The sequence below is a fragment of the Myiozetetes cayanensis genome, unplaced genomic scaffold, assembly GCF_022539395.1.
Source record: "Myiozetetes cayanensis isolate MyiCay16 unplaced genomic scaffold, myiCay2020 scf7, whole genome shotgun sequence".
Taxonomy (NCBI): domain Eukaryota; kingdom Metazoa; phylum Chordata; class Aves; order Passeriformes; family Tyrannidae; genus Myiozetetes; species Myiozetetes cayanensis.
The window spans coordinates 39,547,421-39,574,991 of record NW_026087964.1 but is presented as its reverse complement, the minus strand read 5'-3'; the positions used below and the strand labels follow the sequence as shown (position 1 = coordinate 39,574,991).

The following is a 27,571-nucleotide window of genomic DNA, read 5'->3' as shown; positions in this document are numbered from 1 at the left end:
AAAGAAAATAAATTTGAAAGTCTTAGCCCTGAAAGCCTTAGGTCTAAATGTCTTAGGCCCAAATTCTAGCAGAGCCTTATGGACCACTGATCTGGCTGTAGATTTGAGAAAGGGAGGTCTCAGGCCTAACCAAGAACAGTCTCTTCTGTAGGTCTGTAGGCTTGTCAGCCAAGGGGCCATCATCTGCACAGAAATACTGTGAAGCAGCCATAGTTTCTGTTTTCAACTATGAACTAACTGAAGACAAGGGTGTCTAACATCTATAACCACTTATGGAATTGCCTTACAATAATTTACTCTTCCACAAGAGCAGAGAAGTCCTGAATGACATCCTCATTTTAAGATCTTCTCCAACTTACGAGAGTTCTCACTCTTTACATCAAAAGGTAAAATAACTCAGCTGTCAGGTGTGGATTTAAGAGACTACCAGATTTTCATTCAGTCACTAGGTAGGATTATTTAAAATAGGAGTTTGAAAAATATTCAGAGTGAAAAACTCATGGGGAGGCAATACTGCTGCCTACTGATTGTCAGCTGGTATACTCCACCCACTGCTCCTTTGGAGACAGCGTTAACAAGCTCTTCTTAGTGACTGAAAGGATGTGCAGCTAAGCTGAATATATTGCTTTTCCCTTCATGCCTCATGTACACCAGACACCACCCTGACATAGCCAGAGACTGCATCCTTCTGAAACATATTTAGATTTAGCAAATTACTTACAGCTTATAACAACAACTGCCAATACCTAGAAATCAGATGCAAAAGCCTTCCAGAAGCTTTCAGTGTCTCCCAAATTACTACATTATTGAAAGAGCTGTAGGGGTTAATGTTTTACACATTTTCCATGTTTATTCATTTGAAGGGTTGAATGTTCGTGTGCTTTAAAAAAAAATGCTTTAGAAGAAATGAAAAGGAAACCTTAGAAGTCTTCAAAGAAACACAGCTACTACCAAATGTAAAACAGCACTATAAAACAGTCACAGTCACATAATTTAAAAATTGTGTTTCACGTAAGTGAGCTGCACTACAATAAATATTCTGGACAGTAGATGTCCTAAATGTAACTTGGCAGCACCCTTTGGCTGCAACCAACCCAGTTAAGTAAAGTGTCAGACAGTTATTGGGTAAAATCCACCTTATAAGGCAAAGAAAATACTTCAGTTTGAGATGTGCAATAAGTAACAAACACCATTAGGTTTTTCTTTCAAGATAAAATAAACCTAAATGTGAATCTTATAATATAAGTTCCAAAGCTGTTGGGTTTAGAGTTTTTTTAACAAAAATATATGTGACGTTTTGCTTGTCTTAATGACACGGACAATTAAAACAATCCCTGAACTGTGTTAATGTGATGTGCCCAGCCAGGGAATTTATCAATAAAACTGGTGAATTTACTCACAAGATAAAAATAACAAGATTGTAGGGAGATGAAAGATAACCTCCATTGCTGATCAATGTTTGAAAGGCAAGTCCATTACACTATGTTAACACAAAGGTCAGATAAGCCTTTTTTATACAAACAATAGGCAAAAGTGCTCTGAGAAACTGAGAGCCCATAAATTTGAGACAATATATAAAAATGGATTCAAATTATCTTCATGTACATCCAGTCAATCAATCCTACCCTCCAGACTCAGGTTTTGTTGGTGAAATAAATGCATACAATGTTTTTATTTACTCTATTGTAAGGAAGAAAAAGATAAAGCATGAGGAAATGCTGCAATTCACAGTACAAATTATAAATAGCTTTAGGTTTTAGAAATATAAGCCAGGGAACTGAGGATTTCTGGATAGCAAACACAAGGACTTGTTTTAGAAAAATGCATACAGTAGGTCTTAAAATAACTGACAGTTTTACTCTGCAGTTTTGCTTCACTGTTTTTCTAAACTATTTTTGAAACTTCTGTGGAGAATTGAAACAAAAAAATTCCTCCACCATTGCATAGGTCTTTTTTATAACAAGAGATAAGCTGCAGTGTATTCAGAGTTTCAGCTTATCATTGCCTATAATTATCCAATATATCCAAGTGAATTTGAATTTAAAATGTCATGGAGCTAAACAGTTATTCAAAGTCTGAGAACTTCTTGCTCCTGGAAAATGCCAGAGATGCCAAAACAGCTTACACAGGTCAGAAGCAAAAATCCAATTAATTTGTCCTTGATACAGAAAGAGTCAGATTTCTGGACTGATGGATCCCAGAGATATCAGGGAAGCAAAGGTATTTGAATACAGATCATCAAATTATACTAAAAAAAGATCTATTAAAATATGTGTCCAAGATGGTACCAGAGTTCAGACAAAGATTTGTGGGTTAGGCAAACAGTGAGGGCAAGACATGTCATGTGTTTATCTGAACCAACTACTCAAAATGGATTCACGTCCAAGTAGATATTTCCAGCTACTAATATAACTTCAGTCTAAAGCTCACACAAAACACATAGTAGTCAGCATATGTTAAATGAAAAAGTTTCTGCTCTGTATATTGAAGCATTTTACTACATCCCTCCACCCAAATACCTGCACATGCTGTTAACTAAAGCAAAGCGTGGTCTGTAAGAGAAATTACTCTTACTGTCACTGGGATCTTTTGTTTTGAATCCAGACTAAATGAAACCATACAAGTGGACCATGTTATGATGTCCGTTTCAAATACCTACAAATTCTAGATGTTAATTCAGAATACAATCCCTTATAAAAGAAAACAGTAAAACATGCAGCTTTTGAACTGCACATGCTGTGATTGTCAGGTTATATGCAATATTTCAGGCTGGTAAACTTTATCACCTGAGATAAACAGGGAACTGCAGGAAAGTGAAAAAGGGAAACATGGTGCTATGAGCTTTTCCCTTACTGTCCCTTCTGGTCATGTCTTTGCAGTTAAACAGTTCTCTCTTTCAGTAAGTCACATGACAGATGTGAGCTGTTAACCCAATTTAAACTATTTTTGTTTCCTTTCCAGTACATTCCAATCAGTAGCATAAACCACAAACAGTGCCCAGCAACTGCTGAGTGGCAGATGCCTGAATACCATGTTTTCCATCTCCTTTCAATATCCTTGACTCATGCATCCTGTCTGAGCTAATGTTAGTTTCCCAATTGCAATGTGTCTGTACCCTTGGACTCTCAACAAGGGCCTGAGCCATCCCAGAAAGCTCACTGTTCCTTGCTAGACTTCAGCTTCACTGTGCTTTTAGTGACTGTCTCTCAAAGCCAACTTGTTATGCCAATTCATGTTTGTAATCTCTAGATTTGCATTGTTATAGCAGTCTACTTCTTTTCCTCTGATTTTAAAATAATTCTACATTGTCATAAAAAAATACGATTCAGTTCTGACTATATTTGAGCTCTAAGAAGAAACTGAGCTACCACCACCACCAGTTCTACTTACCACACTACTATTACATTATCACATTCTCCTGTTTGAACAAAATGCCCCTAAAATAGATCTGAACCAGAAAAAAAATAATTCCTTGTTTGTAAGGTAATTGTGTCTTTATTTTTTTTATTCCCCTGATACTCTGAAGTCCTCCTCTCCAAATTACTTTCATGTTCTAGATACTGTAGCAGTGATTTTGCATTGGTTAGAAAAACTTAATATTTCTATGAGTATTAAGATGAAGTGCAATGAAGGCTAGTGCAAGGACCTGAGCTTTGAAAAAAAAAAAAAAAGGTAGTTTTATTTTTAGCTCTGATTCAGGAATATCAGCCAGGAACAGAAAGAAAAGAATGGAGTTGCCAACTAGAAAATTTTTCATGATTAAGTACCCTAGCTGTACTTAAAGTACAAGGAGTGGTAATTCTGTGGCAAACTCATTAATAGTATTAACTAGGGATGCAAAACTATTATCTTTTTTCATCCTTTTAAACCACACATTTAATATAAAACACAAATTAGGACCATTGCCTTTATTTCTACATGCAACAGCAACAGACCCTGAAAAATACATGACAGAGTCAGACAAGTAGTTTATTAAGCTACTGATTTCAAACTTGAGTTGCATACACTTCCATGTTCAGTTATTTACCATGAAGTCCTTTTTCTTTATCATTAAAACCACTCAGTATTTCTTTACCATGAAAAATATTTTCCCCAGATCTTGTGATGGGGCAATATTCTTACCTCTATTTTACAGGAGAAGGAACCAAGATAAAAGGTCCATACAGAAAGTCTGTGGCCCAACCAAGACTCCAGCTTTCCTGAGACTCAGTCCAACACTTTGACCACAAAGCCAAGCACAAAGTCCAGCACTTTTTCCTCTGTAGCCTTTTGATCTTTTCTTTCCATCATGAATGACTAAGCTATAAAGGATCTTTGTCTAAAGAGTAGGCTTTTAGACAAATACACACTTTAGAGTGTTTAAAAAAACAATCAAATAAGCATTTTAAACAAGACATGAGTCTTATCCAATTCCAACTAGGTGTTCAAAACATGCAAGCTTACACAGAAGTATAGACATCTAAGGTTCTAAGCAGGTTCAAAAGTTTCAACAAATATGAATTCGAGGGCAACAAGTTGTGCTCAAACAGCCCACAAAGAAACAGCCACAAAGCCATCTTTAGTTTCCAAAAAATGAATGCACGTGTTATTTGGGCAATGTACAAGGCCAGAAGTCTACAGGGTTCTGATTCAAATATATTTACTTAAGTAAGGGACTATTCACCTAAGCAATCGTTACCTCAGTAATTAGTGGGTGGAGAAACAGTGTCTCACCTGAAACCCCTGACAGCTAGGGAAGAAATAGTAACAATAGCTGCAGCTGCATACTCTAACACTTTGAGCAGGAACTTGACCAGACTTGAGGCAACTCATACATGTTGGTTTGGTCAGTTGTGTTTTTAAAATCAAGAATAATACTATTATCCCAAGGTCCTGTCCACTCAAAAGAAACAAACTCAAAAGATGAGGGAACTGAGGGATAAATATGAAGGCAGGGAGTAGCAAAGCATGTATTGTAAGGTATAAATCATATCTTATTACTTCATACACTTATGATTGGGAAAGACGTATTTTCCTTCTTCCATGGGCTATTTCTGCTTATTACTCACAATGTTTATTGTACCTATCAAAGGGCTGTGGAGGCATCAGGCACTGTACCATCAGGCAGAGCAGTCATGTACAAAGCAAAATCCCACTGCAGGGTTCTGATTGAACAAGACTTTCTCTTCTGTAACCAAATAATCCAGTAGCAATGCTACTACTGAGACAGTTAAAATCATCTCCTAGTGATGCTGTGATAACCATGATATGTAGATTTTCCTCAGTTCTGTTTTGAAGTGTCCCTTATTTCTGGGGGAGGGGGGGGAAAACCACAACAACAACAACAACAAAACAATCCCAACTTTCAAATAATGTCATTTGTTTCTGATTGCACTATGTTTATAAAATGATACAAAATTACTGATGAGGCAGTTCTGTTTACAATAATGCAGTTCAACACTGAAGAAATTGAAACTGTTGAGAGAATACGATGGTAAGTATCATAATCCCGTTCACCCCAAGAAATTGTATAGGATGTACAACCCATAGCTGATTTCTATTGTAAAGTTCACACTATATTGTTAAAAACATACAGTGAAAAAAAAAACAAACTAGAGATTTTCATCCTGATTTAAAATTGTTCAGAAAAGGCTACATTGGAATCCATGCTATGCATCTGCATTATTCAGATGGCATTTAATTAACCAGCTTCTGGAAGGAAAGGATAGCTCTTAGCCAGCCCTCTTGATAACTGAAAGGAAGTTACCAAAGATGTAGGTGAAAGAATTCATTATCTTCCTCACAGCAATTTTAGGCTTCCCTAGTCTCGAACCAAAGCATAGAATGCTTTTGATTATCTGTTCCGACCATTTAATATGAATATGTGCAGATTAAGACAAGAAATCTCTTCTTCCCAGCTGTGCAAGCACTGATCGCAATAGCAGTCTCTAAGCACCATAATTTTCAGTCTCATTCTCAAAGTTTTGGAAAGCTGTATTTACAGATCCCATAGCTGTACACTTCAGAAGTTGATCCTCTCTCCTCTGAAGTGAGCACAGCATGGGTGGGGGTGTGCAAGAAAGGAAGAAGTTTTCCCAAATTAAACTCTTTTTTAAAAAAAAAGGTAGCTTAATCGAGAAGTAACTATAAGGCTAAGTTTACATAAGTGCTTTAACATAGGTGTGTGTAGCCACATCTTATTGTAGAGGTTTAGCATGATAGGTGTGATACCAAACTGGATTAAAAAAATCTATAGAAATGAAATATATTGCAAAGGATTTTTTTTTTTCTGGGGAAGGTTGGGGGGGCATTTGTGGAGGGAGAGGGGTGTGTTGGTTTGGGGTCTTTTTGCCTCTACTAACTATAGTCTTTTAAAACCATTGCTATACTACCTTGACAATTATTAGCCAAGTCTTTGCTGAAGTATCCATTCAACAGTGCACTTTGGATGTAGAAGTGTTTTGAATTAAGTGTTTTGTGATTTAAGAACATCACAATTTTAGTTCTTGGACATATTCGACAATCGTATTACATTGAATCAAACGTCAATAGTTTCTTCTTGGAAGCTGTTCATAGTTCAGTGTAGAGTTTTCCAGGAATTTAGTTACAATGTTATTATATGGATATTTCTCCATATAAAGTATGACCTGCTAAGAATCCAATTCAAATCTTCTGCTGTTGCAAATGTAAAAAGACAAAATGTGACAGAAGTGTGACATTTCACATGAGCTGAACTCACAACTGAGACTAGAGAACATCTGAAATTATTCTGAAACAGTCTGAATATTAGAACTGATCACAGTTATTTGTACTACCACTAGCTTTTATAGGTATATTTAATGTTGAGCCTGTCAGAGAATGCAACTGTACAGATATAGAATGCCCATGTTCACCATATACAAAGAGCTGTGGGTAGGTATGAAATATGTATTTATTACTGCACACAGCTGATCTGATTGTTGTTAGTGAATTGTATTGTTAAAGTTCTAGGAGACTGGTGGCAGTAGCATGTATCAGACTGATAAAAGCCTACTGGCTATGTATTCACATGGTACTGTATGCAACACTCATTTAATCAGTAAAAGCCCAAACAGGCCTGAATATAAACTACTGTTTTCAACTTAGTTTCAAGAATGTAAAGAATTTAATTTTTTAAGATTTATACATCTTTCTTGTCCACAGGGAGCAGGAGCCCTAGCAGTCTATTGCTCTGGATTCCAAGATTCTTCTCGTATCATCTTATTAATAAAACTGTCAGTCACAAGACTGATCTTACATTTTGTTGTAGATTTATTCTTTAATTTACTATGGCAAGAAGCTCACATAGACTTTTAATTTATCACCTGCTCTTTTAAGAATTAAACAATATCTGTCCAAGAGAAAAATGCATTTAAAATAAAGTTATATTTTAAAATGTTGTGTGGAAAAAACATGAAGTGGTTTGAGACAGTGAATGTTGCTAGCATATGGCAAAGACTAGCCTATGGTTGGTATCTGATACACATTATTCCTTGTTTATCACCAAGTTCAGAAGGACTTCTTATAAAAACAAAGGTCTATGTTAAGCCAGATCCATAATTATCTTCCAGAGGAACAAAATAAAAGTTTGTTCATTATTCTATAACAAATAGGATTTCCTTGGCAAACAGAGTCAGACAAACCTCTCAGGCACATGGTGTGATTCTTGGGGTTGCCCTGTGCAGGGACAGGATCTGGACCTTTGATGATCTTTTCTGGTTCCTTCCAACTCAGAATAATGGACGTTTGTTACATATGTCCTCCCTTGTACATGGGTGGCACAGACTTAAAAATGTAGCAGATTTGAATCTAAGTAGGACACCATTTGGTCTACTTTCAGTGCTCTGAGCTATCTTGTCTTCCATATCCTCTTCTACCCACAAGATTTACAAATAACTCCATCAGAACCTTCCTCATTTGGGGAGGGAGAAGAAGGGACAGGGAGGAGGGGGACAAAGAGGCTGTAAACATTTAGGAAGTTGTCAATAAGTGAATTAGCTGTATTTCACATGCTTTGCCCATGTATTTGGTTTATGAAACTGAAGCAACTCCAGCTTCCCCTTCCCTACATAGGAATGACCACCTACTCTCCTTGGCAGGTGAATAGATGTAGAGTTTCACATCTCAAGCCCCAAATGCTCTTTGTACACAACCCAGCCAAGGTTCATGATTTCCAGGCTTCAGTGAAATCCACCCAATAGCCCAAAATCCAGAAATGCATGGAATTACCATTCAACGACTGTGAGGAAGAGACAGAAGATTTAATTCACCACAGTCTGTGAGTTTTTCAAGACATCATGATGAAGTTATGTAGACTTGGATCAGTTTGGACTGGTTACTGGTGGGAGTGAATGGGGTAAGCAAATACCTAGGGATTAGTATTTACCTTCTAGTTGGGTGCTATACCTGTTCTTTCAAGGAAAAAAAGAATTTTTTTTTTTTTTTAAATGAGCACAAAGATCTAAGCACATTTAGAAGCAATAATCAAAGGATTTTTCTGAGTACTGCTTATTTACTGTTTTTTTATGAGAAGTGCATCATCATTATACATGATGAGGAAAGGAAATCTATCTCCCTTAGAAACAGTTCTTAATCAAATAGGTACATGAAAATACTCGGTAGTTGTGATTTAGGAAACTTATGTCCTGGCTTATTATTTATCACTGCTGAAATTAAGTCATGCTTTATTCCTTTCAAACCTCAAAAACAGTTTCAATACCAAAATGTTTTCATTGCTTAAGAAAAAATTAAACAATTTACTAAATAATTCATTGCTACTATTTCAAAGAAATTGAATTTTAATCTGAAGGCAAGTGTGGACGCTAGCCTAGTGCTGACACAAGCAATTAATCCGCTCCTGTTTTTTCTTATTTCCATTCTCATCAAATCTCTCTAGCTCCTGGCTGCAGACTCAGAGTAATTTTTTTATTGAAAGACTGTTTCTTATGCTGTTCCTATGATTTCTATGAGGGTGCCACATTAATAGTTTCTGGGCAAGAACTGCAGTACCTATTCTTATTTTGAAAATGGGCTACACCAAGCTACATTATCAGAATCTATCTAACAATAAAATCTAAACACACACTTAATGGAATAATATAGCAGTACCAAAAATGCCTACAACATTTTCTGTGGACCTAGCCAAATTGCAGTCCTTGTATGACATGTTTACAACACTTGCTAAATCTTCCAATTATCATCATGTAGAGGATTAATTTCTTCTGCTTTTTTGTTTGTTTGTGTTTGCTTGTTTTGCAACTATATGTTTTTATTTGCAGGTGAAACTGTAAAGACATTTACATATAAAGTGTAGAATATCAGCAAATAATAGAAACCATGAATTTCAATGAAGCAATATCCATTAAAAAGGATACAGTCCTGTGAACTCAGCCTACATACTGTAAATGAGCTCAGAGTATAACATATTTTGAAGCAATGGAGGTTTTATATACTATCTTCTCTTAAAATGTTGCCAGCCTGAAATATTCCTTTCAAAAACTGTGATGATTCTTATGCTATTCTCAGAAACTTTTGTATGCTTTAATTTTGAGTTCTAAGCATTAATGTTTTCAGCCAGTCTACAGTTCCTTCCCATTTCCTTTGCTGCACATAACATGCATCTTTAAAGTCTCAAGCCTTCAGCCACAACATATCATCAAACCTAGTACAACTACTGTTGATCCCACACATCTGGAAACCATAGCTTCAGGAAAAAAAAAACCAAACATAAAAACCCACCAAAAAAAAGTCAACAAAAAAAAGTCATCCCACCAAAACCAACCAGAAATTCTGGCTGCTAGTTTTATTTCATCATACCTAACAAATATTTAAGTAATTTTATATATCAAGATGGCACTGATAACTTTGCAGTTCATTTCCATTTTTTATATACAATGCACAATGGTGATTCAAACTGTCTCTCATTTAAACAATCTAAAAAAAACCCATATAATTTTCTGTCAGAGAATGAGTTTTTTCTTCAACTAAAACAGACTAACTGATAAGAATTATGGTTTGTAGTGATTCTTTACAAATTAGCTTCTTATAAAAATTCAGTATTTTCATCGACCTTGTAAACAACAGAGGGGAAATAAACTCAGAGAGTTCCCATATTCTTTTTGGTACTGTTTCAGAATGTGTTATATGGCAAGAACATTTAGATTTCCATTAATGAATGCTATCACTGAAGAGGAAGAACACTGATCATCCCATAAAAGACTTGTCTGTACTCCTGCAGCATTCTGCACTGCAGGTCTACACATCACTGGTCAAATACTGTAGCAGTATGAATTTGATGAAGTATGTTTCTGTGGAGTATTTTGATATACCACAGTGAGAGGGATGCTTGTGAATGGCCTAGCAAGCACCATGCTGGTCTATAAATTACTCTAAAACTGAGTTCAAATAGATGCTATAGCCTGATCTTTACAGAAAATATGCACAAGCAGATATTTCTGTATTTTGCACTAAACAAAGAGGCAATTGATTACCTCCTGACACCTCAATGCCCAGTAGGAATACATGCAGAAGTAGTCTCTGCCACCAAAAGTTATGTATATATATATAACCATTTATCCTTGATGTAAAACAACAGATGGATGCATATAGGTACATTACCTGCTGGCTGTCATCCAGGGTTATTGTGTGGTGTGGGAGTCGACCTCCAGAGCTAGTCAGCTTCCCCTCACTGTATTTATTCAGTAACATCAGCCCTGTGTTTGAGCTATGAGCCTTTACTGTGGCAGCAACTGTGTCCTCGTTAAATAAGTCAGGCAAGGTTAATTACCAGTGTGTTTACGTATAAAGATGATCTGCAATGAGAAAGATTAAATACAGGTAAAACATCACGTTGTTTGTTTAAGATTTCCACTGCTGTAGAAGTAATCTTCTATGTCATGATCACAGCTATCAGATCAGAGCACAGCTCTCTCTTTTAATTGAGAGGCTGATCCACTCAACATTACTTTATTTAATCAAAATTCATCATCCCCACAGCATATATTTTTCCCCTGATAGGCTATCTGTGTTGCTAGGTTGGGCAGTAACTGAATAGCTCTCACATTCAGATGTATTACAGACCGATAAAATATCACCACAATTTACTGAACCTGGTGAGGATGCTTTTGTTTCAGCTTTGTTTTAAATCCAGTACTGTGTCTGCCTCCTAGGGCCATGAAATAAGTCTCTTTAGAAAGAGCTACAGATTTATTCTTTCACTTTGAATAACTGAAAATGTGTTTTGTTGAAACCTCCTGAGAGTAAATGGATTTCCTATAGAATCCCCTTTTGTCTATGGGGGATTTGATGAAAGCATTTGGCACTTGATGGTTCCCAGGCTATCCCCAGTTTAAAAAAGAAGAAATCAAGTGTGCTGAGTGTTAAAATGTTTTCAGCTAACCTCAAAGCAAACTTAATATGAAGAATTGCATCAGGTGTCAAATTAGTATGGAAGGGTAGTGCTTACTGTCTTGCCTCTTTCACATTCGGACTCAGTATATCATTCTATTTTGTTCTTAAAGCAGAGCTAAGGGTAAGCCTAATCACATGAAATCCAAACTTTTTCTCTCAGTTTATCATCTACCACTCCTTCCATTTCAATTTTTTCCCAAAACTATGCTAATATTGTTGAGATAAGAGACAGATGCTAAATCCCCACAACCAGCCCTAGAACAGAAAGAACTGCGCATTGAAACTTACTTAAACACAATGAACTTCCGTTAGATTATTAAAGAGATTGCTTTATGTTTCACTACAAAAGTGGTTTAGAATAAAATTTCTAACAGAGAGCTATTGACACTATAAATACACAGAGGGCACAATAAATTGACACTGCTAAAAGGTTTTATGTAGGGTTGGTTAACACTAGTCACAGCTTTTGGTGAGCAAAAAGTGTTTTACACTGAAGCAGAGAAGTATTAAATAAATCTTTTAGGACAATACTAATTATTCATAATAAATGACAACAAATTAGCAAGCTTTTTAACACATAATACATTACCTACAAATCTCAGGATTACCTATTCCCATTTGGAACAGTCACAACTTTTTTCATTAATTATTTTGAAAAAGCAAATAATTATTATAATTCTGATATAATTCATTATATTTCTAAAATTGAACTTAGCTTGTCTCCTGCTTTATTGCACTTATTATTGTTGTTCTTTTTAAAAGATATGGTGCAGTCATGGCAAAACCATCCTAACTAGCAGACATCCACCTGATCGAATGAACTGTCACTGACCAGTCAAAACAGCATTGTTCAGAGAACACTGGTTTTACAGTCATTTGCAAAAATGCCACAGGCTTATGATCTTCTATTTGGAGCAAGTTTCTATAGTTCAGTTATTCTCTGCTCTACATCCAAAATAAATTTTCATTTCATGTACTTTGAAACACAGCAACATGACTGAGGTCATAATACTTTCTAAGTTTCAAGAAATGAGAAAATTAAGCATCATTTCTGGTCCACATATTCTCATTTCACCCTCCTATGAGCCTAATAGGATACAGTTTAAACCTCTTGCCCAAAGACCATCGACAGTCCCCAATTTAGGTGTAAGAAACATGCAAAAAATAATCACAGCTGCAGTTTTATGGGCACAAACCATTACACTGGCCCAGTTGACAATCAAAAGAATATCATCCTTCCCTTCAGACAGCCTGGGCTCCCATTGCTCCCTTCTGTAAATACAAAGTCAGATATTGTATAAAATTACTGTATTTCTTCAGATTAGTTTCCTGTCATACCAGCAAATAAAAGCAGCCCACAGAAAGGGCCTATGCCCCAGTCCAAACACAGGCAAATAATGAGAGTAGCACTTCTTATTTACAATGACAGTGAAAATAATTCATGGTATCATTCTGTAAAATGCAGAAAGACAAGAAAAGCAACCCAGCATCTTAAGGCATCAGCACAGCATAAAACTTGCCTTCATTTTCATTTTGAAGGATGAGTCCAAGGGAAGCACAACAGTTTGACAGGAATAGTAGAATTAGTAAGAGGTTAAGTGAATACAACAAGGACTATCAGAATTTGTTTCCACAAAAGAAAAAAACAAAATCAATTGTTTTCATCCTGTCAAGGATCAGACTGAAAGGTAGTGTGGCAGAGGCTCATAAAACCCTCTGTACTGGGACAAAATGAGGGCAAAAAACCATTCATTGCCTTTTTTAAAATCAGGGTTAAAAACAGATGAGGCTACTAGGGTCAGAGCCATCAAAACAAACTAAAATGAGGTTTCTTCATACACTATAGTATATAGTTAAAACTTGATGCCACCAAACAGTGTAACTACTCATATGTGTATTTGTTGTTGTACTTCATTGGTTGGCCCCTTTGATGATTTCTGTGTGGTATTGTTTGGGTTTTTGTTTGTTTGTTTTGTGTTTTTTTTCTACATTCAGTTGGACAAATCTGTGTAGAAAAGGAATTAAATACATAAACACTCCTTCTGCTTCTGGTAGTTCCTGAACCATATTTAATCTGTAATAGTATTGAGAGAAATACCACTCTCACCACCACCATGCTCTGCCCTGATACTTTAACATAGTAACATTATTAGAGAGAGAAGAATAAGCTTAACACAGCTCTGATTCAGTCTGAAACACATCTTTTCTGTAAGAAATCTGTTGGCAGACCTGTGCAGACAAAAACAATGCACTTTCACTAGAGGACATCTCCAAATCTGAAAATCAGCAAGCTGACAGCTGCTTACTAAAGCAAAGCTCTTATGGAACCGTAAATTATTTGCATTGTCTTAACAAACACTTAATAATAATGTTTTCTTTTTTTCTTTTTTTTCTCTTACAATTTGGCATCAAAAATTATGGCTACTCCCAGTTAGATAATGGGGAACCTAAATGCCTAAATGGAATTTCTCATGTTAATGTTTGGAACCTATTTTATGTGCTTGCAGACCACCCCTCCCCTAATATAATCCAATGCAACTGGGGACAATCCAGAGATTTGCTTCAGAAGCACATCCCTGACTTGAAATGCTAGTGCAAAGGCAGTCCAATGTGCCATCAGCATCAGGACCATCATAAGACAAGACCATAAGAAAATAAGGTAAGGAATTAGAGAGGACAAAACTGTACATTTTAAATAACAGCAAACCAGTGTAGATACCCAAGGAACCACTGCTGCTGCTGTTCTGTTACCTTGTTCTTACATTTTATGTTCAAACAGTCATGATGCAAAACTAGGATCAGGCATGTACTGGGGGTATCTGAAAATATTTCACCAAACAAGTTTAGGCATATGAGCTCTGTCCTTTGAGGAATACTCTTACCTGTGGCAGCAAAGGAGTGTGAGTTGGTAGCTGCCTCACTCACTCACTGGTCCCAGTGTTACAGAGGACAAAGACAAGCATAAACGGAAGGTGAACTTTTCAGTTCATCTATTCTTTTATGTTCTGCAGTAAGGTTAATGTTTTAAAGAAAATGGAGTAGAAATATTTTTCCTGCACTTTAAATTAGTACTGAGTGATATTTCAGTCTGTGTACCTGCTTAACCATGTTCTGAAAGTTTCTGTCAGTATAACTTTTGACAATTTTCAACAAACATTACCTTCATTAAATCAGGCTAGTTGCCAGAATATTTTATCTACTGGTGACTAAAACTGGATGTTTCTGAGGAAGGTGAAAACTGAATAATTACAGAATAACGTGTTCACAAGACAAGACTTTCCCTGGGCCCCATTAATATTTCAGCACTTAAAATCTAAACCATTTCTGCTCTGTGCCCCTGTGCCAAGTACCTCTCACACTTTCATACCCAAGTATGAGCGCAAGCTAAAGCTACTGGCTACTTTCCAGATTAATGAGTTTCCAGTCTCCAATAAAAAGATCAGGGAAAAAACTGTGAAATGGTTGCAAATAACTCTTGGTTTGTTGCACTAGCAACACGTGGGCCTGGGGAGTAGCAACCATCAGACCACATTAGTCTTTTTTGGCATCCCATTTCTTCTGTCTCCTTTTTTGCTGTCACTTTTTCCCACCTAAGGAGAGTGCCATATCAGCCTAACTTAAAAAATGAAATCCCACTACATCATCTTGCTCTTCATGCTGTTCCCATCTCCTCTTTCTCCATTTGGTTTGGGATATCAACATGACAACAGCAGCAGCTGGATACATTAGCTGAAAACATTTCAGTTGTAACTGATCTGAGACAGACTAACTATACTAATGTTCTCATTGTTAATTTGCAGTGCTCTCGCTTCAGACACAAAAAGAATTTGGCAATTTACAGATGAATTCCCTTCAATCTTGGTATAACTTTCCAAGTGGTTTCTGAGAAGTCAGTCTGTACATTAACTGAGGTAAGTCCCAGTACACAGCAGTAGTCATATGGGAAGAAGAATCACCAAAGCAAACACTGGAGCAAAGTGAAGACAGATATCCCATATGGTAGGAATTCTCCTTTACAAAAGTCACAGACATAGCAAAATAACCACAAATTTTAATGGTCCCAAAATGTAAATAGCTGCTTGTAGTCAAGTTCCTGCACACGGATACAAGACTTTCCGGGCAGTTCTTAGTTCTTGTCTTACATATACAGTAGGCATCCTGGCATACTGCATGTGTAAGATATATTAAAGCAATTTTTTCCTAAAATCACTCACCAGTGGCTTTAAATTTAATGCATTCTTTATTTTGTTACACTTGTCATCAAGCACAGGTACTGCTCATCCTGTAAGGGTACTTACCCTCTTAAAACATTATAGCCACTAGCTAATTACTAGATGACTACTGGATCATTCAGATTTGTACTCATTACACACAGTTGTCAAGTTCAAAATACAATACTGCAACAGAGCATGCTGTGAAGTAAGAAATTCAGACCACCTATGAAAAAAGTTTCTGTAAATACTAGAAGTTTGTCACCAACATGAAGGAGTGATCACTTCAGTCTCCAAAGGGGGAAAAAAAATCTAACAGCCTTTTTATACAGCACCCAGAAAGTGTTCTTGGAATAATTAGGAAGACAGAATAAAATACAGTGTAGTAAAATTCCTATGTAATTGCCAATTACTTCTTCACATACTTCATAACATGCCCAGGAGTTCTGGGTAAGAACTCTGTTGGCATATCATACTTATTCAAAATTTCATAGAGGCAGCAGGGAGAGGGCATTCTGACTCTCCTTCTACAAAAAGCAGCTGCAGTTACAAAAGCTTCATTTTATGGTCTGTATCAATCCCACTGAAAACTACTTCCTGCATTGTCTAGGCATATATATATATATAAAAATATATATATATAAGCTCATACATTTGTTTTGAACTACAAAAAGCAATAAGCCAGTTCTCCTTCCCAAATTGATGTAAAGAAGAAAAAAACCAATCAAGTCAAACAGCTATATTGCCTTTTGCTTGTGTGTGCCTGTCTGCAAGTTTCAATGGATCCTAGGCTAGAATGTGTATCATTTTATCACAGAGAAGATGTGATGGCATTATTCACGTTCACTTCTACTGCCAAACAGAGTCCAGCCAACAGAAATGCTTGTAGTTTTGGGAAATTACATGGAATGAGTAGGAAAATCTTCTCTCATGCTCAAGAGTGGCAGCAAACACTCTATTTTCTCTATTTTAGAGGACTGACTTCTTTCTTTTTGCACATTGCAATCCTACCTGAGCCTAATAGCAAAGCGGCCAGGGACAGCCCCATTGATGAAGATGTTCACTTCAGCAACACTGAATCAGTTCCACTGTCAGGGAAAACAGACCAGTTTCACTCTCAGAAAACCTACACCAGTGCCTAGGCCTCCTTGTCCAGACATGAAAGAGAGGTGCCACAGCTGGTTAAATAATTCTTCTCAGAAGATTAAGTACGTAAGGCAGGCTGTCATGCTTCCCGTTGTCCTGATAGCCATGCACTTTACAAAAGATGCCAAGTGCTATTGCAAACACAGTTTGTACTTCCATGACAGTAAGTGCTTCTCTGTGTCTTTTCATTGCCACAGACCAGTGCTTTTGATCCATCAGCAGTTCTCAGCACACATTCCCAAGGGAAATTCTTTGAAATGTACCTTCATCTTGATCACTGACCTCAAGCTGGTCCTCACCGTAAGCACTAGTGCAAAGAGCTGCAGTTGCTTTGTGTAGAACTTTATCTGATTACCAGATTTCAAAGAAGCTAAACCCAGGCTAATCCACCACATAAAAGAGTCAAACTATTTTTAATGCACTTCTTTCTTTTAAAGCCTAACAAGGGACCTAAAATTCAGACCACAATTTAGCATAGCTTTTTTTTCTGTCCCAGAGCCAGTCTGCTACAGTTTATCACAGAAGATTATACTGTATTAAGAATATTATTCTAGAAATAATAGAGCACTAGAAATACTTAAGAAAATCAAACATACAGATACAAGAAAAAAAAATCCCAAAAAACACATGCAGAAAATGAAAATGAAACAGCTTAGTCTATTCATAAATAATTAGCACTTATTACTTTATTCTGATACTACTCATATATCTTGCAAAGACATCAATGTTTTATAGTTTGCTCAAATTAATGATTAACAAAGACTTCATGTAAAAACTAATTCATTTATATACTCCATTTGACACACAAGTTGCTTCATAGTAAGATGTGCCAGTTCTTTTTAAAACACATAACATCTGTAACACTTTAAAAAAAAAAGAATATATAAATGCTTATATTTGGAGCTCCAGCTGTTGTGAGAATGAAGAAATCCTAGTGATATCAGAAAACAGGAATTATATTTCATTCATCCTTTTTGCCATGGTGAAAAGTCAGTCAACATGATCCAGATGTTTGTTCTGGGTGTTAAAGGGTGTCTACTTGGTAATTATTCTCCGAGACACGAGCATTTTCTTTATAGTTCTGAAATAATTGATTTAATCCAGAAGTAAAGAATTCAGAAGTGTAACAGCCCTCTTCCATTACTCTTCGGGGTGGAAGACATGGTTTAATACTTTTTCACATTTTGGCATTTAACATAAGTCACATGAAATTATCCAGTGACCAAACAAATCAGAACAATAATGATATAAGTAAATAATGAAGTATTATTAAGGCAAGGTAGGTTTCCCACCAAGTTGCACAAAATTCTGGGTTTTGGTAATACGTATCATTTGTCAATAAACTTACAACAACTTGTTTGTAATTATTTTCAGTTCTGTGTGAGAACGATTCCACTTCTCTTTTTAATGTTGAGAAAAATTGAAGTTCTGAGTGCAAGGCATATTTCAACTACACAAAATATTTTTTTTTTTTTAAATGCTATGCACTTTCTTACATCAAACCCTTCATATCTGAACTCATAAATTTCCTAATTCCAGCTCCAGGAGTCTTTATGAATCCAGAGGAGCACAGCACCCAGGGAAAATAGAGCTGTCTAACCACAGACCCAGTTTGAGTCCACTGAGGTCATGAACTATGAAAGCACCCTGCTCCTCTAGACCAGGTTCAGGCTTTTGGAAATAAATCAAGCAGCCAGAGGTTTAAATCAGTCATCAACATAGACATTTAGGCTGTCATTATGACAGAGCTTTAACACCACTACTCTCAGAAGCAGTGGATGAAGTGACAAGTATTCCTGTGTACCAGAAAAGAAAGAAGCAGCAGTAAATAGCTTTACTTGTACTTGCATACAAGTTTCCATCATTAAATGATAACAGAATGACAGAGTATATATTTACAGCACTTCCCCTTTTTTAATGTTTTATAATACCAGCTGTTAAAAAAACAAAACAAAAACACCCACAATGTTTTTCATTGATTTCCTCAACTAATAGTCAAGTCTTCTGTGACATGGACCGCCATCATGTTACACAGACTATGCAAAGTCAACAGCAGCATAAAAATAATTATACTTGCAAAATTATTGAAGCTTCTTGATGCAGGAAAAAATACAATATTTTTGTAACAGAACCTATTTATTTATTTATACGAAAGTGGTAAAGTGGCAGTGAAGGACCTTGGGTGGCTATAATTATGTCACTAAATGTATGTGTCTAGTTTTGAAATTATATATCTTTATAGACAATAGAAAGAAATATTTCTAGAGAATAATTCATTTTGCTATAAAAAAGGCATCTGAAACAAGTCAGAAGAAGAACCACACCATAAAGTCTTCTCTTTCTCTCTAAAGATTTTAAAAAGAACTTGATGAGAAGCTGAGCTTCCACATCAGGAAAGTCCTATGCCCAGTTCCTGGCAAAGCTTCTAGGATTGGTTCACTCTAGCACTTAGGTGCAAGAATCACATCCTTATCATTTCAAGATTTTTTTTTTCCCCATGCATACAAGTCATTTTATGCCATCACAAATGCTTTATATCTTGTTTTTCTCACCATAAGTGGAAAGAACAAAAAGCTCAAAAAGTAGAGCATGACAATTGAGAGCACACTGCAACTGAATAAAAACTTCCTAGAAAAGTAGGATTTTCTCCTCTTTTTCCTCCCGGTAAACAGATCAGTAGTAACTCCAATTATGTTGTGACAGTAGTTATATGAAAGCTTAGAGAACTATATGTGTTGCAAAATAGAGCTTCTCTTTCAGAGCATAAAACCTTCTCTGGAATGAAAGAGGTTAAAAGTTATGCTAATGAAATTCTCAAAAATGAATATTTACATAAGTGAAGATAAGTCTCCATACATGTTTAGCTTTGCAGCAGCCTGGGGAAAAAGGGAAGCATGTTTTGTGCCAAACTAAAGACACTGCATTGTGTTTTTGCGGAAATCATCACCCATATTCCTCATCCTGATTGCTAATATAGGGCCTACATATCTTGGCAGGAAGAAAGAGAAGTCAAGCAAAGAAAATAATGGCACTTAGGCTCTATAAAATCAAAATGCAGCAAGCTCTTTTTTCAATTCAACGGAACTGAAATTCATCAGGATCATTATTCTTGTGTCTCACGTTCCTGAGGCTACCAACAGGCTAACCACTTTTTTCTTGTTTAATTACTCAGCATCTCCTAGAGACCAGCAAGCAAGTCAGGGAAACTATATGGTCCCAGTAAGCAGAGTCCTTGCAAATCCATAGCTGTTATTTTATTTAATGTAGTTGTGAAGGCCGTGTACCGCAACCTCACTGTTCAGAGCACGGAAACCATCATCCTAACCCTTCATTATAAATACCACAGTTATCAAATATAGCCCACACTGAAGTTCACAACAGACCACAAAATGGTAGTTTCTGCAAAAGCCATAGTGGTCCTCCATTTCCACTCACACCTGGTTTTGATCAAAATATTTGCATGGATTTTTGCCTACTTGAAGCCATGTACTGGAGATGATACTATACACAGCACATAATCCTGGAACAGGGGACCACAGAAGCGGCAGCCCAATGCACCAGCACTGTACTCCCCACCTACTTTCCCACATGGGTAGATCTGTCTTGAAATACAAGAGATTTTCTCCTCCTCTCATTCACATAAGACAAGGAATTCTCTATTTAAAAGTCCAAGGAAAACTTGGTCATTGTAACCAGTCAGCTATCAAGGACAGTGTCATGCAGTTTATTATTAAAAAGCAAGTATCCAATTAACAAAGGAAATATTATAGTCAGGAAAGAAATACTAAACAATAAGAAAGCGAAATATGCCAGGGACAAATAAGCCAACTCACTAAATTCTAGTCATGTTTGCTACAAATATATTTTAACATCACCTTTTCACCTTTATATTGTTCCCATGCAGAGATAGATTCTTTAGAGGAATTCGTTCAAAAATGGTGCTTTTTAGTTCTTACAAAACTTAAGTGTAATGTATATGGCACCAGGATTAGTGTGAGAAAAGAAGAAGGAAGGAGGAAGGTAAAACTCTAACTGGTTTCTAATCAGTCAGAGAAGTCTCTACTGCCACATAACTTGGATCAAACAGCAAGAGGTTCTTCAGTTGCTGACACAGGAGAAGCCTGAGGTCAAGGTGATAGAAGTGTCGAGGTTATCCCAGGCCTATAAACATCTTCTCTTGGCTGTAGAATAATTTCAGGACCTTTAGCCTCTGTCCTGCCAGGGCTCATATTCTTTTCCCACCTAATGTGCTGGTTGGTCTACAGCTTTATGGGTGACCACAGGCCACCCACTGGCCTATGTTGCTTTGACTTAGTCACAAAAAAGGAAGAATTATTTGCATTTTCACCCATGTCCATCCACTGCTTATTTGTTAAGTTGTCCAGGCCTTTAGGACTGCCAAATGCTCACATTCAGGAGAGGACAGCATTATACACATCAGTTGACCTCAATGCTATTTAAGAGTTAGAAGTTTAGTAATGCTCTCTCTCTTCTTATGCATTTTGACACTTCCTACACAAAGGAGGGTAATAATAAGTAAAAAGGAATTGAGATTACCTCTAGTAATTTTCAAAGTATGTGTTACTTTACTGTTGCTAAAGCGTTTGAAGTCTCTTTGCAAATAACATACATCACTGACTTGTGCAAGCCTTTTTAAAGAAGCAATAAATTTCTCTTTTCCAAGACTAATAAAAATTGCAACAGTATGGTAGATGACTTTACATACACATTATTGGAATGTTAGTATTGTCTCCAAACAATATACAACCATATCATTATCGTTTACTACACCAAGGTGGTGAAGGGCAAATCACACCCCACTTCTTCACCCTGTTGTTTCAAAGAATTAAACAGACTTTTTTTTCAAACCTCTTTGGTAGGAAAAGCAATAGAAGGCAAATATAAAAGCATCTCCTATAATAGGGGGGAGATGCTTGCTTAGGAAGCATGTTGAACAAGCACAGTCCTTACATTCTTTTCAATAAAATACCCATATATGCACCTACTTCACAACTAACATTAAAAACAGGTAAAAAAAAATAAATCTATAGCTCTTCACCTAATTGAATGATATTAAAATGGAATAACACCCCAGGCAATTACAATCATACCAGTGTACAGGTCATTTGAAGTGATTGTGAGAAGTACTAATTCAGCAAAACTCAGTGCTCTTTCCATTTACTTAGAAATAGGTATTATCTTAATTACCCACCATTAAAAAAAAAAACCACACGCCTTACGAATTTACCTTTAGTAATTAGATTCTTAGGTTTCAAGTGTTGCCTTTAAATATTTTAAATTAAACATTTTCCTGATTTTGATACTAAACAATCATAATTTTTTAAATAAAAACTATTTTTACCAATTTATTTGTCTCATTTAAAAAGTATTAAAGTAATGCTTGAACATAGTTTTTCTTGCAATCTTTGTCATAGGGCTGTGGTGTCCAAAATGCAATGACATTTTACACCCTTAAAAGAGAGGGGTTTATTTTGCCTAATTTGTGAATCTGTAGATAAATCTGAAGACAAGGATTGAAATGACTAAACTTGAACAAGCACCCATTTGCAGTTTCAACTGGTGACTGATTGCTTTCTTCTGAAAAACTGTGAGACAAATCATACCAAGTACTTGATGCTGTACATAACATGGCACATCAAATCTGTGGAAATAGAAGTATTTTCCTTGTAGAACAGGAGGAGCTCAAAAGTAGCCAGCCATTTAAAGGCTCTAAAACACTACACTTATTCCTATGTTTAACCATTAACTAACATGGAAAATCCCTGTTGAACTGTAAAAGGCTCCTGGCAATAGAAAAGGAGCAAATTTTTGCAGAAAAACTGTTTTACTCATCCAGTTTTATGCATTTGCCTCAGAAACCTACAGTTATTGATATCAGTTTAGAGGTAACACAAAGGAATTCAGGCAACTTGAACACACCAGTCTAAAAGCTTCATTCTCAGAAATCTCATTTGGTGCCTACTTTCCTCTGAGATATTTATATTTCTTAAAGGGGTTAAACAGGTGGCTGAGATTCTTTCTGCACAAAGGGAAATATCTGCTTTCTGGGCTTGCCCATAACTGCCCAAAGCTTGGCAAAGCTAAACAAAGAGCATAGACCCAACTGCCAGGATCTGTGAAGGTGATCTCCTTCCTTGCCAGATTTTCTCAGCCCATGATTGTTCTTTTTTTCTTATCATTCTCATTTGTATTCTTCAAAAAACCCCATCAATTCCCAATCTAAATCCCACCTATCTGGAGAGAAGGGAGGGGCATCCTCTATCCCAGAAGCACCACTACTGGAACACCTGGACAAGGAACAAAGCATGGCTTTTAAATTCCCATCTCTGCTGAAGGTGATAGAACATGAAAAGTAAACTCTACAGGTTTACAGGGCTCTCTGGCATCTTTCTCTACAGAAGTAATTCTGCTTGTGTGGAAAAATTATTTCCCAGGTCACTGAGAGTAAACAAGAAGGATATCATAAATCATTTCATAGTTAATGTCAGAACAATGGGTTCATAGAGAGCAAATGTAACTGCACAACCAAAGAATTAGAACATTTATACAAGATAGAGACAGCTGGCCAATGACACTTTGTATTTTACATGACATATGCCATTATTTAAATGGTTAATTGAACAATTCCACAAGCAAACTGAGAGTGGTCTATCACAGAATACTTTTCCACTCCATTGCTTAAAGCATTCCCACTGGAGACAGTGACAAACCTTGCCATTAAAGAAGGGATTTCAGCCTTAGCTTTCCAAAACATAATAAAATAGTTTAACTTCTACCTAGATTTTTTTTACTTCCTTTTCAAAAAGTTATTGTTTCAATGTTTTCTCTCTGACAAACTTATTCAGAGTACAAGCTACTGAAGGGATGGATATACTGCTGACACATTTTGTGGGAAAAATTAGTTCATTCTTTTAAAACAAGCATCTGTGGTTTGTGTCTTGGGAACAGAACTGAATTTAAACACAGCTCAGTATCCCACTAAGTATCTGACTGTCCTTGTCAGATTATCACATTCACTGACATTTGATTTATTAAGTTTGATGAAACCAAATAAAGAAGCTCAGAAAAGGAGTGCCAGAAACCAGTACCTGTCTGCGTCTTACAGTGCTTCTTCCTTAAGGGCAACCGGAGGTTGCTGCAGTTTCAAAATTGCCGTTTCAAAACCTTCTGGATCTTGTCCACAGAACATTCTTTTCAAAATTGCCACAGACACAGATCACTCAGATATGGAACACACAGAGACAAAACAAAAAGTCAGAGAGATACATACTGCACACAAGCAGTCTCTGACTTTCAGTACAGGTCATAGGCAGACTGCCCATAGGCCTTAGCAATCATATTCCTCGTGCCTCAGCCCCCATTAGACATAAAAACTACAGAAACATTAAACCATCTCTCAACTTTCTCAGAGGCAAGACAAACACTTTAACATTTGTATTCTACTGTGTTTTTTCCTAGCCTTCTCACACTGTGGATTTACTTACTTTAGAGTACACTTTTCCCCTTTGCGACAATGACCATCCCAGTTTAGCAATTTGCTGCTTTAAAACAAGAATAGCTTACTGCCACAGGAACACAAAGGAAAAGACAAATGCAAAGTTCTCAGTGCTGCAATGGCTGAAAGACACCTGTGCTGGTGCAAGGACACTAAAATGGAATGCCGAGGGCTCAGCTGGTAGAAATTGGGTAAGCAAAAAGCACAACAGGTGTTTGCAATTGCTACCAGCTGAAAAGCAGCAGCAAAGTGTAACTGCACCCAACGGCTAAATAACTTCTCCAGAACTCCCACCCACCTCTGTCTGGCTGCCTTTAAAAGAGCAGGCCTCTAAAAACTATGCTCCAGCAAATTGAGGGAGAGGGTGGGATAGGGAGTGAGTATCAATGCTTTGTCTTTCCAGATTAATTACTACTACAACAGGTGGTCACCAGTTCTGGCACCCCTTTTCTTTAAAAACACCAAACAAATCCAAAACAAAAAACAAAACAAAACAAAACAAAAAACCAAAAAAACCCAAACCAAACAAAAAACACAAACAAAAAAAAGACACATATGTCCTCCTAAGATGAGGTTTTGTCAGTGCCTGCAGGCACTCCCTGCATGTGTCCAACAGGTCAGCAGGACTGCTAGAAGCTACGTAGCCAGTGCTCAGATTCCAGAGAAGCTGAAGATGCTGGCTGCTAGCATCCCCCAAACAAGGTCAGCCCAGCCCAGAAACGCATGGCAGAAGCAGGCAGGTGTTACGAATTTGAGTTAAGGTATCACAAAAAGGGAATTTTAAAAATTTTTATAAATACTTTTAGTATCTTAAATCCTTCTATGGCATCCTCTGGAGTGGATCACAATTAGAAAACTTGGTGTTAATTTACTGGTTATCCAATTGATATAGGAAAGGGTAACATGAACTGCAGAAAATACGTATGAAAACATTCTTACCTATCACAGATGTAATAAGAAATATCCATGATGCTTTTTTACTACACAGACAATTAAATTATCTATACAATACTTACGATTTTTTATACCTTGCAAACCCTGAAAATATGTAAGAAGCAAGTCTTAAAATTAGATTTGGGGAAGGGGGATTTCTATTTCAAAAGCAAATTATTGACTGTAAGACAAATATTTCATAAATGCTCTTATATTACATTTTGTAAACTCTTTTAGCAAACAGTATTATTGTATCCATGCTCCATTCAGTTCACTTACATGTTCCTCACGTCTTTACGTATAGCTACTAGGTATAGCCTGTTTCAAGAGTCTAATGAAGTCTTGAGACACTCACATATTACAAAGTTCCAATGCCAATCTGCCAAATTTCATGAAATTAATATATCTATGGCTTAATATTCCAGTAATTAAAATATTGACGAGTTGCAGATCCATTAAATCTTATACCATATACTAGCTGTAATTGTAATGCAAGTAGGTGAGTTTTCAGTTTGAAAGTGGTAGAATTCGTAACCATTAGTTTCATAGGTGCTAAGAAGTGTAGAAGGTGCATATTTTTGTGACAAATTTTTGGCATTGATTGATGGCTCAATTTTCTGTTTGAAAAATATAGTTTCTGAAATAGAGTTAAGACTACACTATTCTGCATCTTCAAACTTTGGTAAATTAACCTGCTTTGTTATTACTATGAAAACTGTAAGGTCCCACAGTTCTGCAAAGTGAAACATTTGATACAGGAAAATTTCTACTTCACCAGGATGAAACAGTAAAACAAAACAATAAAACTGATTAAAAAAATAGTTTGTGTATACATCAGTTGTAATAACTTTAAAAAGTACTGATGCAAAAAGCAAAATTAAACCCCAAAACTTTTATTTCATCCTGTAGGTGTATTTCACATTGTTACTGTATGTTGCCAGAAAGAAAAAGCAATTAGTTGGTTGCTTCCTTTTTTTTTTTTCCTTAAAATCATTGCTTGATTTTAAGGATTTTAAGAACATGTGAAATTTTAAACTTTCACTTTAGATTTTGAATTTTTTTTAATCTTCCTCTAGTAATGAATTTCTGCTCAACACAAATAAGCAGCAGGATTTAATTTTGATCACAGGATCTTGACCTTTTTTCAGCTCTTAGTCAAGAAGTCAAAGTGGACATACAGAAAACCGTGAGTTGAACAGTTATGCATTTCTAAAACTCTTCTCCTATAATCAAGTGGAATAAATGTATTAAGTAGAGTAATTCTGGGTCAGTGGAAATTCCTTCACCTTTGCAATATGCCAGTAATCAAATCAAAAAAGACATTACAAAATCTTGCAGAACGAAATAGAAGATCCAAGTAGCCTGTAAGGCATGGCAATGGCAGTGAAAAGCTTTATCAAGAAAAAAATGCTGAGATCAACAAGTGATCCTCAGCTCAGAGAGTGCTATACTTTGAGGAAAACATTCTTTTAAAAATCTCAGTAGTCATCATAGCTCTCTGTGAGCCACTGAATTAGAAATTAATCTTGCTAGTTGGGCTTATGATGTGTGTCATCTCTGAATAGGAAGTGGATCAACATTCAACATATGACCACAGGTGTCTTTTGCATTCTCTGCTGCAAGAACAAGATCTTAGTATTACATTGAGACTGTACATCTTGCTGTTCAGTATCTTTAGCAAAAAAGAAGGCAATTTTTTCTTAAAGTGATCTTAAGATCATACCAGTAATTCTCACATTAATAATGATAGTTTGCTGAAAAACAGCATAAGCAAATCAAGTCTATTTTTAGCTGTTTAATTTTTCATTTTTAAATTTGTGTGATGTTCCATTTCAATCATCAAAGCATTAAGGTGTCAAGTAAAAAGTTTCATTGTGGGGGTTCTTGCTGATAAAGTGTTTGTCTGGTGGTTTTTTAAGTGCATTTTATTTATTGTGGAAGAGAAAGCTTGCACTTCTAAAACACACAGAGAAAGATATGCACCATCTTCATAAAGCTCAGAGGTTTCTGAAAATGCTTAGCTGGTTTCCTGAACAATCAAAAAAAATTGTTCGTTGAAATATTAGTTGACCAGATGTCTTGTAGGAGCCAGAAAAAAAAAACAAACCATGAAGCAGCAGAAAAATATAAACTACAGTTACTGTGTTGATTCAAGAAAAAAAAAAAAGTTAAAAATAGAATGGCTATTTACATGTAAAAGAGTGGCAGTATCTTACTCTGGAGACAGTGAGTGACAGCAGATGGCACTTCTCCAGAGAGCAAAATTGCTGGTGAAATAAATTAAATCTGTTTTGAGTGACAGACAAATCCCGCATGTTAGGGTAGCATAGGTGGAAACGTGGCCTGACATGGTGGCAAG

The 27,571-nt window shown here is 36.3% G+C and overlaps 1 long non-coding RNA gene across 2 annotated transcripts in view; it reads left to right on the top strand.

The window, feature by feature from the left end:
* LOC126651999 (uncharacterized) overlaps positions 1-27,571 on the top strand; it is a 109,263-nt gene that overhangs the window by 74,316 nt on the left and 7,376 nt on the right. For both annotated transcript variants that reach the window (XR_007631847.1, XR_007631846.1), the window contains 2 exons: positions 13,914-14,065; positions 15,207-15,317. This is a non-coding gene — a long non-coding RNA (uncharacterized LOC126651999). The remainder of the gene's footprint in view (positions 1-13,913; positions 14,066-15,206; positions 15,318-27,571) is intronic.